We start from the raw sequence: 15,900 nt of genomic DNA on the forward strand, positions 1-15,900 counted from the left end.
TTTGCTGCAGCAGGACAAACTGAGAGTTTCTTTCTACCATTTTTTTGCAGCTGCTCAAAATGTGTAGAAAACATGCTGTGAAGAATGTAAGTCATTGACAGATGCATCCTATGGAGCAATCTATTTCTGGGTGCAAAGGTACTTGAATCTGCAGATGTTTTCTCAGAGGAGCGTTTCATCCTACATAACTAGTGCTGTTCAGAGAGCTTGCTGGTGTGACCTTAGTGATCTACTCTTTTGCCTTGGGCTTACTTTGACAATTGGTCACCTTCTGATGTTTTCCCATGGTGAGGACAGAAGTATGATCAGTAAACATACAGAATCCAGGAACAGGAATGTTGAGCACATGGTGTATGAAGGAGGAAAACACCTGCAGTGTGTATAAAGACAAAGATAAATGTTCTCCTGTCCAATGAAACTGATGTTGATTGACAGTCTGTATGTCAGAACTTCAGGAGTCTGCTTTTCAAAGCAAATTGCCTGCCTGCAGACTTAGATTTGTATGCATGAGAGAACAGGCATGTAAAAAGGACAATCCACAGCCTCTTTAGTATAGTGCTAGCTATTGGACTTCTGGGCTTACTGGACTTCAATAGGAAGGCAGGAAAGCATAGAACTTAATAAGGGTTTGCTTGCCTAACAGTAAAACAGTAAATTTTACAAGAAGAATCTGGATAGATATCTCAAATTATATTTCTAATCTAACTGGAGAACCACAGAACAGTTGAAGTTGGAAGGCATCTCTGAAGATCATCTAGTCCAGTGCCTAAGCTCAGAGCGAGGGCAGCTGGAGCAGGGCATGCTCAGGACCATGTCCATTCAAGGTTTAAATATCCCCAAGGACGTATATTCTGGCAATCTGCTCCAGTGTTTGACCATTGTCACAGTAAGAAAAAAAAATAGAAAAAATATTTTTTTGTTCACATAAATTTTGTGAGCCTTTTCTTCTCCAGCCTGAGCAGTCCCAGCTCTCACAGCCTTTCCTCACATGACGGGTGCTTCAGTCCCTTAGTCAATATTGTGGCCCTTTGATGGACTTCCTCAAGTAGCTCCACGTATCTCTTGTGCCCATAAACACGGAACTGACTTTTACAGTAAGTAACTGGTCTTGGACAAAGTGTAGGCAGAATGGAAGGCAGAACGTGTCTAGAAGGGCCTTGGCAGAATTATATCTGTACTTATATATCCAATCTAATCATGCAGGGGAAAAGACAGACTAATGAAATAGGAAGCACTAGAGTTACTGAGGCTCTGAAGCAGAAGGCCAGAGGAGCAGGTTATAAAAGAGACATATAATCTAATGAGTAAAACCTTCAAAGATAAAAAGGGGGAAAAGCCCTTCAAGAAGATGTCAAATCACTGAGTAGTTTATGAGCAAAAATCCGCTTACTGGATTAGTACTGTAGGCCCTGAGAGATTGTAAGTACTCTGGAAATAAAAATATATGAACTCTGAGCATCATAGAATACAGGTGTTTTCAAGATATGCAGTGGACAAGCAAATAACTTACAACCTCTCTGCAAGATTCACTTCTTCCTTACATGTTTTGATTTTGATACTAAAATTCCTTGGGATTCATATTGTGAATATGACCGTCCAAGTTTATTCATGAATTATTTGTTTTAGAACATCTTCACACCATGCAGAGATTTACCATTGTGCCTGAGGTTACTGAGACTCACTTATCAAAGAAAGAACCAGATGTTCTGTGCAAATAAATTATGTCTTCCAGCAGTGAAAACTTATAGGTTTTCCAGGTAATATAGTATTCTAAGTGGAATATATCTTAGCTTACTGCAGGTATTTGGAAGTTGGATGTCTGCACTGGTAAGCCAAGTTTATAGTTATGGTAGAAGAAATGATACTGCCAAGCACTTCCAACTGATTTGTCTTGGGTGCCTGTTTTGGGGTGAGATGAATTGTTCTCATGTTATGCCTGACTTTCTGTTGACTATGACAAAAGGTGACCAGCCTGAGAAAGTTAGATGTCTAACTTTTATACGTTTCAGAAAAGATATATTCAATTTATTTAACTGCAGAGGACAAGAAGGAGGAGCCTCCTTGTCTCTATAGTACTCTCTATACTGAAGCAGAGCTTTATTAGAGCAGAAAATGTGAGATTTTTACACAATTTTATATTCATGATCAGACAATATGCCATGGTAAAATTACTTTTCTTTAGTCCATTCCCTCAAGAAAACTTGAAACAGGGGAATAAAGAGATTTCCTGACAATTACCAGTTTTATGTCTATATTGGCTAAATTACCAGGACAGCTCTGAAAAATGGGAATAATATTGCTTTTTCTAGACAGCAGCAGTCTTCAGGCTTCAAAAGGACAATGATTTCTCCAAAATTCAGCCTAGCTTCTGAAGTAAGAGGCCTAAAATGCTGACCATCATGTTTCTTAAAGTTAACAATCTGAAGGCATTGTGTAATTCTCTTGCTTTCACTACCTCAGAATGTGCTGGGAATACAGAAGAAAGATCTGTAAAATTGGAATTGTGGCTTTTGGTGTGGATAATCTTTGAAATGCTTCAATCATTCTCTATGCAGCATATAAATGCATTTAGAATGAGCAATAAATATATTTAAGTAATTTCCTCTTCTATTCTTTTGACATTACTTTCATACTAATTAATATCCAATCTTTTAAAAATGTGTGTCTTAGTCTCAGTCTCTCTTTATTAAAGGAAATATCTACCCAATTGTGGTCTTTTTTGAGCCTTCTACTTTGTGTTTACAAAGAAAACAAGATAAATACTGTCATTTATCTAGCTTAATTGCAAAAGACATTAGAGGAGACTCATACATTTCATAGCAGGAGGTCAAACGACCAACCACGCTTTCTAAAACTTTGTGGAGCATAATTCTTTTAAATTCTTTGGAGTTTCAGATCCTAATGTATAACAATGTATAACAAACAATAACAAACACATTTGCTAATTTAGTGAAGAGTTTATCTTTGTTCATTTTTTTGTTTTCCTTATGTATAAATTTTTATACAAGGTACAAGTAGGAGAGTCATGGTCAATGAGGCTTTAAAACTTGTTACTATACAACATTATTGTAAATTTGCTGCATATTTCACCTTCTTATACCCAGAAAACTACTATTTCTTTATACCTCACCCTTGACAAGGGAAAAACACTCAAAGCCTCAAAGAAAATAATCATGCAAACAAAAACGAAAAATAATCCAAACAAGTTATAACTGAATGTGAAAACCCCAGCAACAGCTGATATATGAAGCATTGGAACAATGAACATTAGTAATATCATGGAGAAAGGTACAGCGTCCTTGGAATATTTGAGAAATTACAAATTTGTATGACCAGAAAAACAAAGTGAGATTTCAACTCCTTTAAAGAAAAAGCAGAGAACATCAGACAAATTCCTATGAAAAATATGTAAGGCAAGAGAAAACTGGATAATAAACTGTGATGTAAGAAGTAATACAAAAATAAAATCCTGAAAAAGATTATGATGGATAATGAAGAAACTGGACAATCAACTGCAAACAGAAATATCTGAAAGCAAGAGCAAAAATTAGTAGCTAGAACCAGAAGCTAAATCAGTTTTAAATGGTTGTGGGAGCAGGCATAGATGCATCTGTATTACAAGGACAACATTGCGCAAATACTAAAGTGCATATGCAAAAGTATGATTTTGTTAAAGCTCCTCATTTAATTCTATGTTAAGATAACTATGAAGACCTGGACAACAGGTCCTGCTGTATATAACAGTCCAAGAAACTTTAAAAAAAAGAAGAAAAATTTTATCACTGATGAAGAATTTGATAAATAATGTGGAGTCTTAAAGGTAGTAACACTGTAATATATACAACAGGCCCTTGTGACCTGAAAGACTCCTGGCAAACATAACCAATGCAGACACCAAGAGAAAGGATTCCTTTTCAGTACAAACCCACTGTCAAAATGATGCCTACATAAGTTCCTTAGTATTTTAACAAAGCAAAGTGTTAAGGTTTCCCATTGAAAAGAGTCTCAGGTCACAAATTTAATTTATCTTTGCAGAAGAACCAGCTGATTTCATGCAAACCTGCAGCATAGTCTATAAAATGAAGAAACAGTATACAGAAGAAAAAGAAAAAGAAAAAGAAAAAGAAAAAGAAAAAGAAAAAGAAAAAGAAAAAGAAAAAGAAAAAGAAAAAAGAGAAAAAGAAAGAAAAAGAACTACATAGAAAGCTTTTACTTGTCTTTTTTGATGATGAAGAAGAAAGTTTCTCGACACAGGAGAAAATCTCATACTAAATATAATTCTGTATTGCAGGGGATTGTAGAGATTTGTCAACAAATTAAACAATTGGTGAATTTACTATTTCAAGCTAACACTATTGTTATGCCTTATGCTTAATAAGAATTAAGAGCTAACTATACAGCTAACTATAGATGTTTTGTACTGTGTTGTAGAGTTTTTGCTACACATATATGGACTAGTTTGGTTTATTGGTGGGACCTCAATTTAAATTAATGTTCAAATAATTCAGAGTTTCCTTAAAATTTAATATTTCTTGATCACTACCTAACACTGAACTTATATATGTCTGACTAAACCTAAATATATATTTCATTATATTTAATTAATATAATTCTGTAATTCTTGATACATTTAAATTTGAACAGAAGATGGAAAGCAATGTCTCAACTGGCAGTTAGAAAATGAAATTATGCTCCATATATTATATATTAAAATTGCCTTACTTTAATTGAAAGCAAAAAAGAGAACGTTTTCTGACAGATTAAATGCCTAACACTGGCCTTTAATACAGAATGAATTACTCTTGAGTGAGTAATAAAACATGGTGTTATAAACATTAGCGCATTACTACCTATGTATTCTCCTGCATGTCCTACAACTTGTATTCATCATAAAAGCTACTCAGTTATACTTGTGTTTCTGAGGGAATCCTTACAGGTCTTATAGTATAATATTTTAGTCCTTCACAAATCCTGTAGGACAATGTTACATGTGATTTAGTCTTATAGGATTACCTCACAGTCATCTAGAAATCCCTTTAATCCATCAGAAAATCCTTAGGATTGTTTTGTAAAGGCTCAAAGGGACATAGATCTGACCAAGCCTGCTACTTTCACAAAGAAGTTCCCTCAGGATGTAAGAGTCACATCCACAATTTCATGCAATCTGGTGGCATTTTCCATTTCATTTTAATAAACTTTCTTGGTCCTATAGTTTGAATTCAAACATGGAACATTAGCTCAGTTTTTCAGAAAATATAAGGTGATCTGCTGTGTGTAAGATATTAAAAAAAAAAAAATCATTTGACAAGTTGTTGTAACTGCAGTAAGACTCAAGGTTAAATAAAAGTGATTCCTCCAATATCTAGAATCATCACCAGATTGAACACTAACCTAGATTTCTGAGTAGATACCTTTCATGAATGTATTTAATATATTCAGCCACCAACAGCATCTAACAGACAAAATTTATCTACAGAATGACTCTTGGAAACATGGAGAAACATGGAAACATGGGAACAATATACATGTATTTTTTATATATATATATATATATGCACACAGTAAGAGAGTGGCGATTTGTTAATAGGAAGACTCATTCCTATAATTAGTTTCATTTTCAAATTTACCATTAGAAAAGAGTTTGGAAGAGCTTGAGACTCTGTCTGTACATAATGTATATGTGCATATATTTTCATCTTTGGGAAGCGTCCAAGTGTGAAGGGATGCAGTTTGTAAAACCTATCTGGATTTGGAATGTTGAAGAATTTGAGGAACATGAAGAGGAGTACAATTGCAGCAAAAAATAAAAAAAAGAAAAATGCCAGCTGCTGAACTGGACAGACAACCTGGTCACAAAGATACTAAAAAAAACACCTGAATTGTTCAATGTCTTCTTCAAGTCATACTTTCTTGATAGATCTGCCTCCCACAGTCTTAGATCCTCAAGTCTCAAGGACAAGCCTGGAGCCAGAAAGACTTATTTGTCCTTGAAGTAAACTAAGGAAGAGTTTAAGAGTTAAAGGTGGTTGGACATTTATCCAAACTGTAGGGAAGTTCACAGATCTTTAGAACATACACCAAGTAATGCAGAGGAAACTGACCAATCTCTTTGTGGGGCACTCATGATTGTATTTGAGAGAATTTGGAGGTCAGGATTGATTCCTGAAAACTGGAAGATGGTAAATAGCACATTTCTTTTGAAGAAACACAAAGAGGAACAACTAGGGAACTGTAGGACCAAGAGCATCACTATGGCATAGTGATGCCACTAGTAATCCTGTAAACCATTTCCAGACACATGAATGACAAGAAGGTGATTTGGAGCAGTCAGCATGGATTCAGCAAGGGGAAATCATGTCTGACCAACCTGATAGCCTTTTTATGATGAGATGATTGCCTAGGTAGGTGAGGGGAGAATCATAAGTGTTGTTTATTCAGACTTCATGGAAATGTTTTACACTGTCCCCCCTGCTATGTTTATTGATGAAGTGATGAAATACATACGAGTTCTGCTTGCAGAATCATGAAGATGTAATTGTTAATACATGCGAGTTCTGCTTGCAGAATCATGAAGATGTAATTGTTAAGACTTGTGGCTTTCAGTTCCTTGTTGAATTTAACTGTTGAACAGTACTTGAAAATTTGTTAAATTTCCACTCCTTTAGATCTACTTTTTTAATCCTTTTACTCATGTCTCTATCCCAAGTTTTACCTTAACCTTGACCAGGAATGAAATGACTTTTTTAAGACACAGAATTTTTTCTTTATTATCTTTTATATGACTTTCTACATTATAAAATGATCCATACAGCTCTAGAACAGAAATTTTTAGGTCTTCACAAAGCATGAACAGATGAACATTATGAATTTCAATGGGTCCAATGTACAATAAAGCCAGACAAGAGGGAATAAAACCAACAGACTGTTGTTTCTTCTATATGACCCAGAAAATTTTCCACTTCAGGCACGAGTTATGCTAAACCTCCTGAACCATGACCTTCAGGAAAAGTAACTCTCAGTTTTTCTCAGAATTGGTAGCTTTCCAACATGGGTTGATGCCCAGCTCATTGACCTCCCCTCAGAGTTGCATCAAGAAGGACATTGCTAACCTCAGGATTTACCCATCCCTCAAATGGTCTTGGGGTTTTTGCTGTTGTTGTTTTTTTTTGTTTTGCTTTGTTTTTTTCTCCAAGCTTTTTTAATTAAAAATCATATTACTTCCTTAAGAGAAAACCATTTTTTAATGAGAGCTGTCCAAGCTTCCTACACATTTACAGCAAAAGAACAACTGTTATGATCTGGTGTGCTGATCTCTCTCAACAGTTATCACTTTGACTGCTTTACTTCACATCTCAAACCTCACCAGCTTTTTTCTCCCCTCCCCTGACACTTTTAAACATATCAAGACCAATCCTGGTTTTCTAAATTTCAGATTTTTGCTGACAGGACAGAATTCACGTCTTTCTCTTCAAGTGCCCTAGGACATGTTTCAGGATACAAAGCTGTTGGCATGAATGGCAGCCCAGAATCTTTCAGGTTTCCTCTATGCTGAGTCATTGTGTTTTAGTGTCAGAGATTGAAAAGTTACTGTTAATGGCTTGAACATTTTTAAGGACTTTTGCACAATATGGCAAGTAAACAAGACTGACAGAGAAGAATATATCAAAAAAGAAAGCCAAACCCAGCAGCTGTCCTGAAAATCAGCACTGGCAAGCCTTGGGGTGGGGGAGGCTATAATTCAAAGTTTATCTACTGAGGCCAAGATTGCAACACTAGCTCCACAACAAAGAGGGGAGGAGGAGAGGTTTTGGATGCATGGCATAACCTCTGGTTGAAAGGACTAAGCACCCATCCTGCCTTACACAAACTGGCTCAAATGCAAGCCCCTCACCCTGGAAAGGTGACATACGCAGGGCATTTACATGAGGGACAGCTATGGAGGTGTCATCATCCACCAAAGACCCCTGGAGCGCTCCCCAGACTCACTGCTGAGGCCTTGCAGCAGAGCACTGCACGTGATTCAAAGAGATGCAAGAGATCCAGAGTCTACCCCAAGAGACTGTGTCAAAGCTGCGCCCTTCAGAGGAGGTATCCCACCTGGCCCAAATGTATTAACCTATTGAACTCTATGTTTTGAGGAACCCTCACCACCCGGAAGACCAGAAGAAGAGGATCAACAGACTGCTATCAGCATCCACTGAGTGGTGATATTTTCTATTTATTCTGTCTCTGTCTCTCTCCACCCCACCACCTCTTTTTCTATTTATTTCTAACTCTCACTCTCTCCCTTGCATGTACTGTTAAATAAAATCAATACTATTGACTTCGTCATATGGTCTCATTTGCTCCTTGTCAGGCAAAGATATCTTCCAAATAATTTTTATAACTGGTTCTTAACATTTAGGCAAATACACTATCTTCTCAGAACTTGAAATGGAAATTGAGAATCCTCTGTTTCTGGTTTTTTGAAGTTTTTAAGTTTTATTTTGTTTCTCAAAATGGCTACTTTGGACGAGTGAAACATAAGAGTCTACTGAGTTACCTAAAGATAAATATAAAATACTAATATTTAAGGCTTTTGGTCTGACATCCAGACGCTATTTCTAGAACATGGTCTTTCTCAGCTCTTTGCCATACTGGGAATTCCATGAAGATAATATGTTTATGCTAAGGAATTTGAGTAGATAAATTTGATGAAGAGGATTTGGCATGTTGTCATGAATGAAAACAATATTCAGAGTTTAATTACCTTAAAATTCAGATATATCCTATGTACAAGTCATTAAAGCATGCACAGTTTGAACTTCTTGCTTAATATTTGAAAACAGATTTGGGTTTGGATTAAAAATGAATTCTTAAGTTTTTAATGAAGGCTTCTTCTGAAACCATTTAAAGTCTATGGCAAGACTCCAAAATTACTTCAGCTTTGAATCAGGTCATAAATTGTATTTCCCATATATCTTTGACCATTTTTTTTTTTACTGTCCATCAACCTTTTAGTCTGTAAGATAGTAATTTTTCACTGTTCTTAGTGACGTTAATTCCAACAAATATTTTGTTACGCACGACACATGCAAGGTTTTCCTGAAGAGATGCAAAGAAGTAACAGGCATTCATGACAGTTGACACTATCTTTGAAAGGCATATTGATTACTAAGAGAGTCAAACAAGGATTTTAAAATAAAATTTTAAAAAAAAACCTTCTTGAAGTGAAATGAAATGTTTCATACAGACACTTAATATAAGCAGAAATTACTTTTCCTTCATGGAAAATGAAAGGGTTTTTTTTCTCCCTATTAGCATTTGAATTAAAAGCATTTCTACTAATTTCCTTTTTAATGAAAGTATATAAATAGCAATAGCCTTTGAGTACTGCTTTTTTCCCAAAGAAAAAAAAAAAAAAGTTTTTGCATTAAGAACTTTAATAAAATTTCTGCTAGGAGTAGTGTAAACAGTAACCAATAAAATTACTTGTTTCAGTTAAGTAAATAGATATTGATTTTCATACTTATTCATATTTATGCCCAGAATGGTCCTCGGCACTTTTCACTGATGCTCTCTTTGAACAGAAAATCATGCATAAAATGTAACAGTTCCAGACAATTTTTTTTAGGCTAACAGTGTCATATTTTCTGAAACTGTGTGGTTCTACCAAAACCAGAGAAATTAATGTAGATTCATAGAATAATAGCATTTTAAAAGAATAGAGATAGATGTTTGACAAAGATATTGGATAAATTGAGATATTTTGAATTTATGGACTGAATTCTTTTTGTGCAGAAGAAATAATCTAAAATGTCTGTATCTTCAATCTTTCCCAGCAGTTTTTTTTTTTTTGTTTTTGTTTTTTTTTAATTTTTTCTTACTCTAAGGTGAAAGTATCTAGATTTTAGAGTAGTTTGGAGGGAAATTCCATGGTTTTGTTCACGTGGTTTTGTTGGTTTTTATTTATAAAAATAAAAATAAAGCAAGCTTTTCCCTGTCATCAACAAAACCAAGTAAAGAACTAGTAGTATTGCAAAAGTAAGCTTATGATTCTTCAAACAGAGTTAAACCAAGTATCTTTCCACTCAGTAATAGAAAATATTAATACTAGGCAAAAAGCCAAGAGAGGAGTATCCTGAAAACGATCTTGCTGTTAAAGGAACACCTAAATCAGTCATAATTGTGATTATAGCTTATTTGTAAGTATTGCTTCATCCATCTTCAAATTAAAAGGATATTAGTATTTAGATTTCTTCCAGGCATCGAAGAAATAGAGATCTACTCATTCTGGCTTAATCCTAGCCTAGACGAGTTAGGGGATCAACACCACATTTACCCAGAATTACTAATCAAAATACCATGTAAAGCCACCTTTTTAAAATTAAAAAAATACATTTTTTATGAGGAAGAACTTTATCAGTGTGCAGGTGACTATGCATGAGCACAGATTGTCCAGAGAGGTTCTGGAGTCTCCCTCACTGGAGATATTCAAGAACCATCTGGACACAATCCTATGCCATGTGGTCTAGAATGACCCTGCTTGAGCAGGGAAGTGGGACCAGATTACACCCTGTGGTCCCTTCCAACCACACCCATCCTGTAATTCTGTGTTTCTGGTTTTTTTTTTAGGAAGAAGTTATTACTTTTTAACAAAACTAAATGCACCTTGCTGAGTAGCTTCAGTATAGGCAACTTTGAAAATATGTAAAGTAATGGAAGAGTAATTCCAGTTTGATTACTTTTAGCAATAATTTCTATAAGCATTTGCAGTATGTGAAGGGTATGTAGACTCTTGGAATGTAAAGACATCTGATTTGTTAGCCAAAGATATTTTGGTTAATAATTAGCACAGAAAAGAAACCAAATATAAGGTGAGTAAATTAAAGAAACTCAACTAACCTAGTCTGAAAAGTATATCTGTTTGCAACCATGTTTCATTTCTGCATAAAACTAAATATCTTTAGCATAATTGTCCTGGATTTATCTGGTTTAAATTACTCTGTATTTTCTATATTTTTCAAAACCTATATTCTTAGCTTCATATACTCAATCAAAAATTCAGAAAATTTTTGTTTCTTTGTGTGGGAGGAAAGAGAGAGAGATGGAAGAGCTGGCATCCCTCTCATATTTTTGTTAAAAATAGATGTAAAAAACAAAGGGTTGACTTTGAAATAAATAATTCTTCAAATTATAGAATAATATAATAAATTAATTTATAAAATCTTTAGGTATTTAAAAATTTTAATGCATTTAAATTCTAGATTCACCAAAACACACACACGCACACAAAGAAACAAAAAAAAACCCGAAAACCTCAGAAAAAAACAGCTCCATGCAGGCACATTAGGACATGTTTAATAGCATTCATCCTTTCTCCAAAAACAGGGAAAGGAAATGCAGGATGAGAGTTTGGCTTCAGCTTCCGCCTCCTTTCAACTCCCCAGCTGGAAGAGCTCCTCATGGCCTTGAGAAACTTCTGGACTAACTCCAAATTTCTACATACATAAGAGGAGACCAAGAACTGTAATTAGTGCTGCAATTGCTAAATGAAATCAGAGGTTTACTGAATAGCTTGCTAGTAGGTGACAAAGAAGGAATAGATATGATCCTTTAACAATAGAGTGAAAATAACAAGAACAGATATTTTCTTCTTTCTTATGTTCACACCCTCTATCCCAAAGAAGAGAGAATATGGTAAAAGAGAGCAACTTCACAGGCACACTGCTTCAAGTAAAAGGAACTGATCCTCAGTCAAAAGATCAAGTAGCAATGTCCATTGGAATTCATTCAGAAAGATTTCAACTCCTTCTTGAGAAGAATGATTTCATCTGTATGGCACAGCACCCAGCTCTGGATCTCCTCTAGATTCTATGCAGGGGCCTCTGTAGCTGTGTAATATGATATCGTTTGGTACAGTTTCTTCACTTCATCATTAGGCATAATGGTGTCATGATGTGGCAACCCACCAAGGGTGTTTTAATTTTATTTTTTATTGTGAACCTGAAAGTATGCATCTGGCTGAGATTTGAGAGCATCTAAGAGACAGAAAAGTGTACATTTGAGAAAGTGAGAAGTAGCGTTGCCTTATTACAAGTGTCTTTGGAGATGAAGCAAAGTATCCACTAACCTACAAGTTTTTTAAGGGAAAGGTGGTTGTTGAACTGGTGTAGGGAGCAAGTTACCAAGTAGCTGGAATGCTGAGTGCAAAAGGGATGAGAGTGCAGCGTACATTTTACTTTCACCCTCTTTTGTTTAGTGCGATAGATATAGCTTGAGAAACTCATGTTACTTGTCTGCAGCTCTTTACTGGTCTGCACCACCATACTAGTCATACTAGTACTGAAAATGCATTTTCAGGACATTAAAATGCTTGGTTTTAACATGATACTTTTTGAAGTATTATAATTGCAATATCATTATTGCTGCTGGCTGAGCAAAATACAGTCACCAGTATAAATAGTTCAGTCCTAATGCTGGTTGATGTAAATCAGTACAGATGAAAAGACTGGCAAGAATTTAACCGCCAAACAGAGCAGATTATTTTGTTCTCTTTCTGCCTTTTTGTCAATGGGAACACATGCAGTTTTTCCCAGTCATGCTGGAAATTCCACTAAATGAAATTCAGAGGAATAGTTAGATTTCTGCCTCTCTTAAATATTTGGAATTGACCAATGAATTGAAAAGATTTTAGACAGAAATAAAATGGGATCTCCTTAGGTATCATGATTTGGCCAAAGGCTCAGAATATTAATTTTTGACAATTCAAAATGAAAGGAACCAAAGTTATTTAGTCTAACTTGTTTAAAATTAGATTAGCTTTAACTACCTGTTACAAAGGTATATAATGTGTAGATATATATCTATCTTCATAAGTGATGAGATATATATATGCATCTTCAGCTCAGCCTTCTCTTTAAATTTTCATACCTGAACCATGTCTAAGTCCTGCTGATTCCTTCTGCCCAACAAACCCCTTCTGGAGACATCTATGACTTGATTGCATCATATTCACATACTTGTTTTTAAAATATTCTCAAAGGAACTTTTCCATTAATTGTAGTTGGACTGATTTGATGTTAGCTGGATTCCTAAAGATATTTTCAGGTCCTATCTGCCTTTAGGAATTGCTTACATAGGAAGAAATAATTTTAATTCTTTCAGCTATAAATATAAGTCTAAATATGAAAAAGTATTTTCTTGGAAGAAAAAGATAATGATAAAGGAAATGAAACATTATGGGCAATTACTGTTATACTCACTCATCTTTTTTTTTCCTCATATATTCTGACATATTATTGCTACACTGTAGTTATTTTTTTTCTATAATCTTTGTCTTTTTTTGAATTCAGATTCCTTGTGATAGAAAATACATCCTTGAATATGAATTTATGTGTGTGTTTACACTGACCATCATTAATTTATGGGGCCACATTGATTTATCTTCTAAAGAGGCACTTTTGAAAGTTTACTCTACTACAAGAGAAGAAGGAAGGAAAAGATGGAAAGGAGGAAAGAATAGAGAGAGGAAGGAGAAAAGGAAAAAGAGGAAAAGGGGAAAAGGGAAAGAGAGAAAAAGAGAAAGAAGGAGGGAGGGAGGGCCTTTTCTTTTCTAGGACTTTATTTTATGGCATTTAAGTACATTAGTAACTATATTTTCATGTGCTGAGGTGTTTTATTGTTTAAAAAATCATCTAAATGTTATCATGGGATTCTTTGCTATTTTGCCTAACAATATTTACAAAGTACTTTCTGAAAATTGTAGAAGGTTTAAGAAATTAGTGCTGAATAAGCAATTAATTTCATTCCATAATCTGCCATCCAGTACCTCTTTTCTACTTCAGCTCACAGAAATAAAAGAAACCCTTAATAGTTTTGCTTTGTTTGAGGTTTTCTTGTTTGTTTCAGAAAAATCTAATGGAAAAAGAAAAAAAAAGAAAAAAAAAAGAAAAATAGGAAATGCACTAATGTCAATGAAAACAGAAATCAGACAGGTAGAACTGATATGGCTTTCTGGAATCACCTCTGCAACATCTTTTCATTGTCCACTGAAGAGATTCGCATCTTTGGACTCTAAAGAGGAATTGTCCTTCACTTCCAATACCTTGAACTTTTTGTGGTAATTTATGTAGTTTGTCTTTCTTTTGAAGTCAATTTATTCACATTAGACTGGAGTTTGCAACTCCAGTGTGAGGACATGAAACAGGTCAGGAAAAGAAACAGGATTTCAGCAGGGATGATGTATGTTCGTTCTTCAGCTTCTTTCCACTCTTACTGACCTTTATTTCCATAGTTAAGGAGCAGGAAAGAGGCTGTGGCTTTTGCAGTAGGCTTGCTAGTCTTGTGAGCAGGAGATGGAAGACATTCTAGACACCCTGAGTTACCCTGCTAAATCTATGCACGTCTATTTATATTGTTTTCCTATTAGCTCAGTCTTTTATGTATATGTATATGTTTATATGTTTATGTTTATATGTTTATGTACAACATGAGCACCAATCAGGTTACACACTGTGATTTGTTGTAGTGCACTTAAACTGATCTATATGAGCTAAGGGGGAATGTCAGAAACAGCCTAAAGAAAAGGGCATGGAGTTCTGCATGGGTAGCTCTCATCTCCCTCTCATCTGGGATTTGTAATTATATTGAAGCCTATAAAAGTTGCAGAACCATGGATCATCAGACATGGGTCATATTTCAGATACATCAAACACAGTATTTTCTTTTAATACCAAGATATGAAATCTCTAATACTAACATCACACATCGCTGGTTTCCACTCACAAGTCAATCCACAGACCCAAAGAATAGAAAACTGCAAGGATGTAGCTAATTTGTAGAGAGGTAAAAGGTGTCCAAAAAATCAATACAATTATTCTGTGGTAGCCAGTAAATATGGCAGTGGCCATTTCACATAAAAATCCTTCAATTGCCTTACTCTACAATAAATTTTGCTTGCAGAATGAATTTTTATGTTTCAATTCATAGCCTTTATTCTGTCATTGTAGTACAAAATGTGCCATCTACACCTGGCAGTTGTAAACACAAGTTAAATAAATGAGATAGTATTTATCTCTTTTTGTCATTAATATGTAGATAACATATTATGCTAATTTTAATATGATCCTTATCATTTTTTTCTATTTTATGTCTGTTAAATCCTTTTCTCCTAGTTCCTGGAATTTATTTCTGTATTTTTTTTGCCTGTAGTTTCTATTTAAGGCTAAGCTCTTGTCTCTCAACCTACACCATTTTTTCTTTTATTTTTCTTTCAATTGTCTTTCTTTCTTCCACTCTTTTATTTTAATCAGGTATAGCATGGGAAGTAACAAGCATGAAGCTAGGAAATAGGTATCTTGTACATTTACTCATCACTGGTGTGACTCCTCATAGGACGGTAATATTCTATAACAGAAGGAGAATTTAAAAATAAAAGTGGGTAGTACCAGAGAACACTCAGAGATGGAAAGAATACTACAGAAAACATAGGATTTTCTGACTTTGTGTGTTTCATTATCCCATTTGTACATGTAATGGTTATAACATGGCTCTGTCAGATGTTCCATTTGATAACCATTGGCTAACTAGCAAATTCCAGAACTTTGGAGATTCTCCATATTTGATTCAATGTTTGCTGTCACTCAGTTGTTTGGCATGTCTGTAACTGCATATAATTTTCATTTTATGGATTGAGAATCATATGGACCTTCAATCCTCACTCATAATCAGACAAAGAAAAATTATAACAGTTTAGATTTTTAGATTTAAGATGTGACTTAAATCTATTGCTTAATTTTGATGATGTATTATATTTAATCTTGTTTTTTGAAAAACATTTAAAAGTCATCTAAATTTGGTGAGGCAGTAGTAGTCATTCTGTGATTTCCATTTACAAAAAATATTCCTTTTCCTCTGTAC

The sequence above is a fragment of the Pseudopodoces humilis genome, chromosome 2, assembly GCF_049639895.1.
Source record: "Pseudopodoces humilis isolate 2021_Gansu_Grassland_sample_001 chromosome 2, ASM4963989v1, whole genome shotgun sequence".
Lineage (NCBI taxonomy): Eukaryota > Metazoa > Chordata > Aves > Passeriformes > Paridae > Pseudopodoces > Pseudopodoces humilis.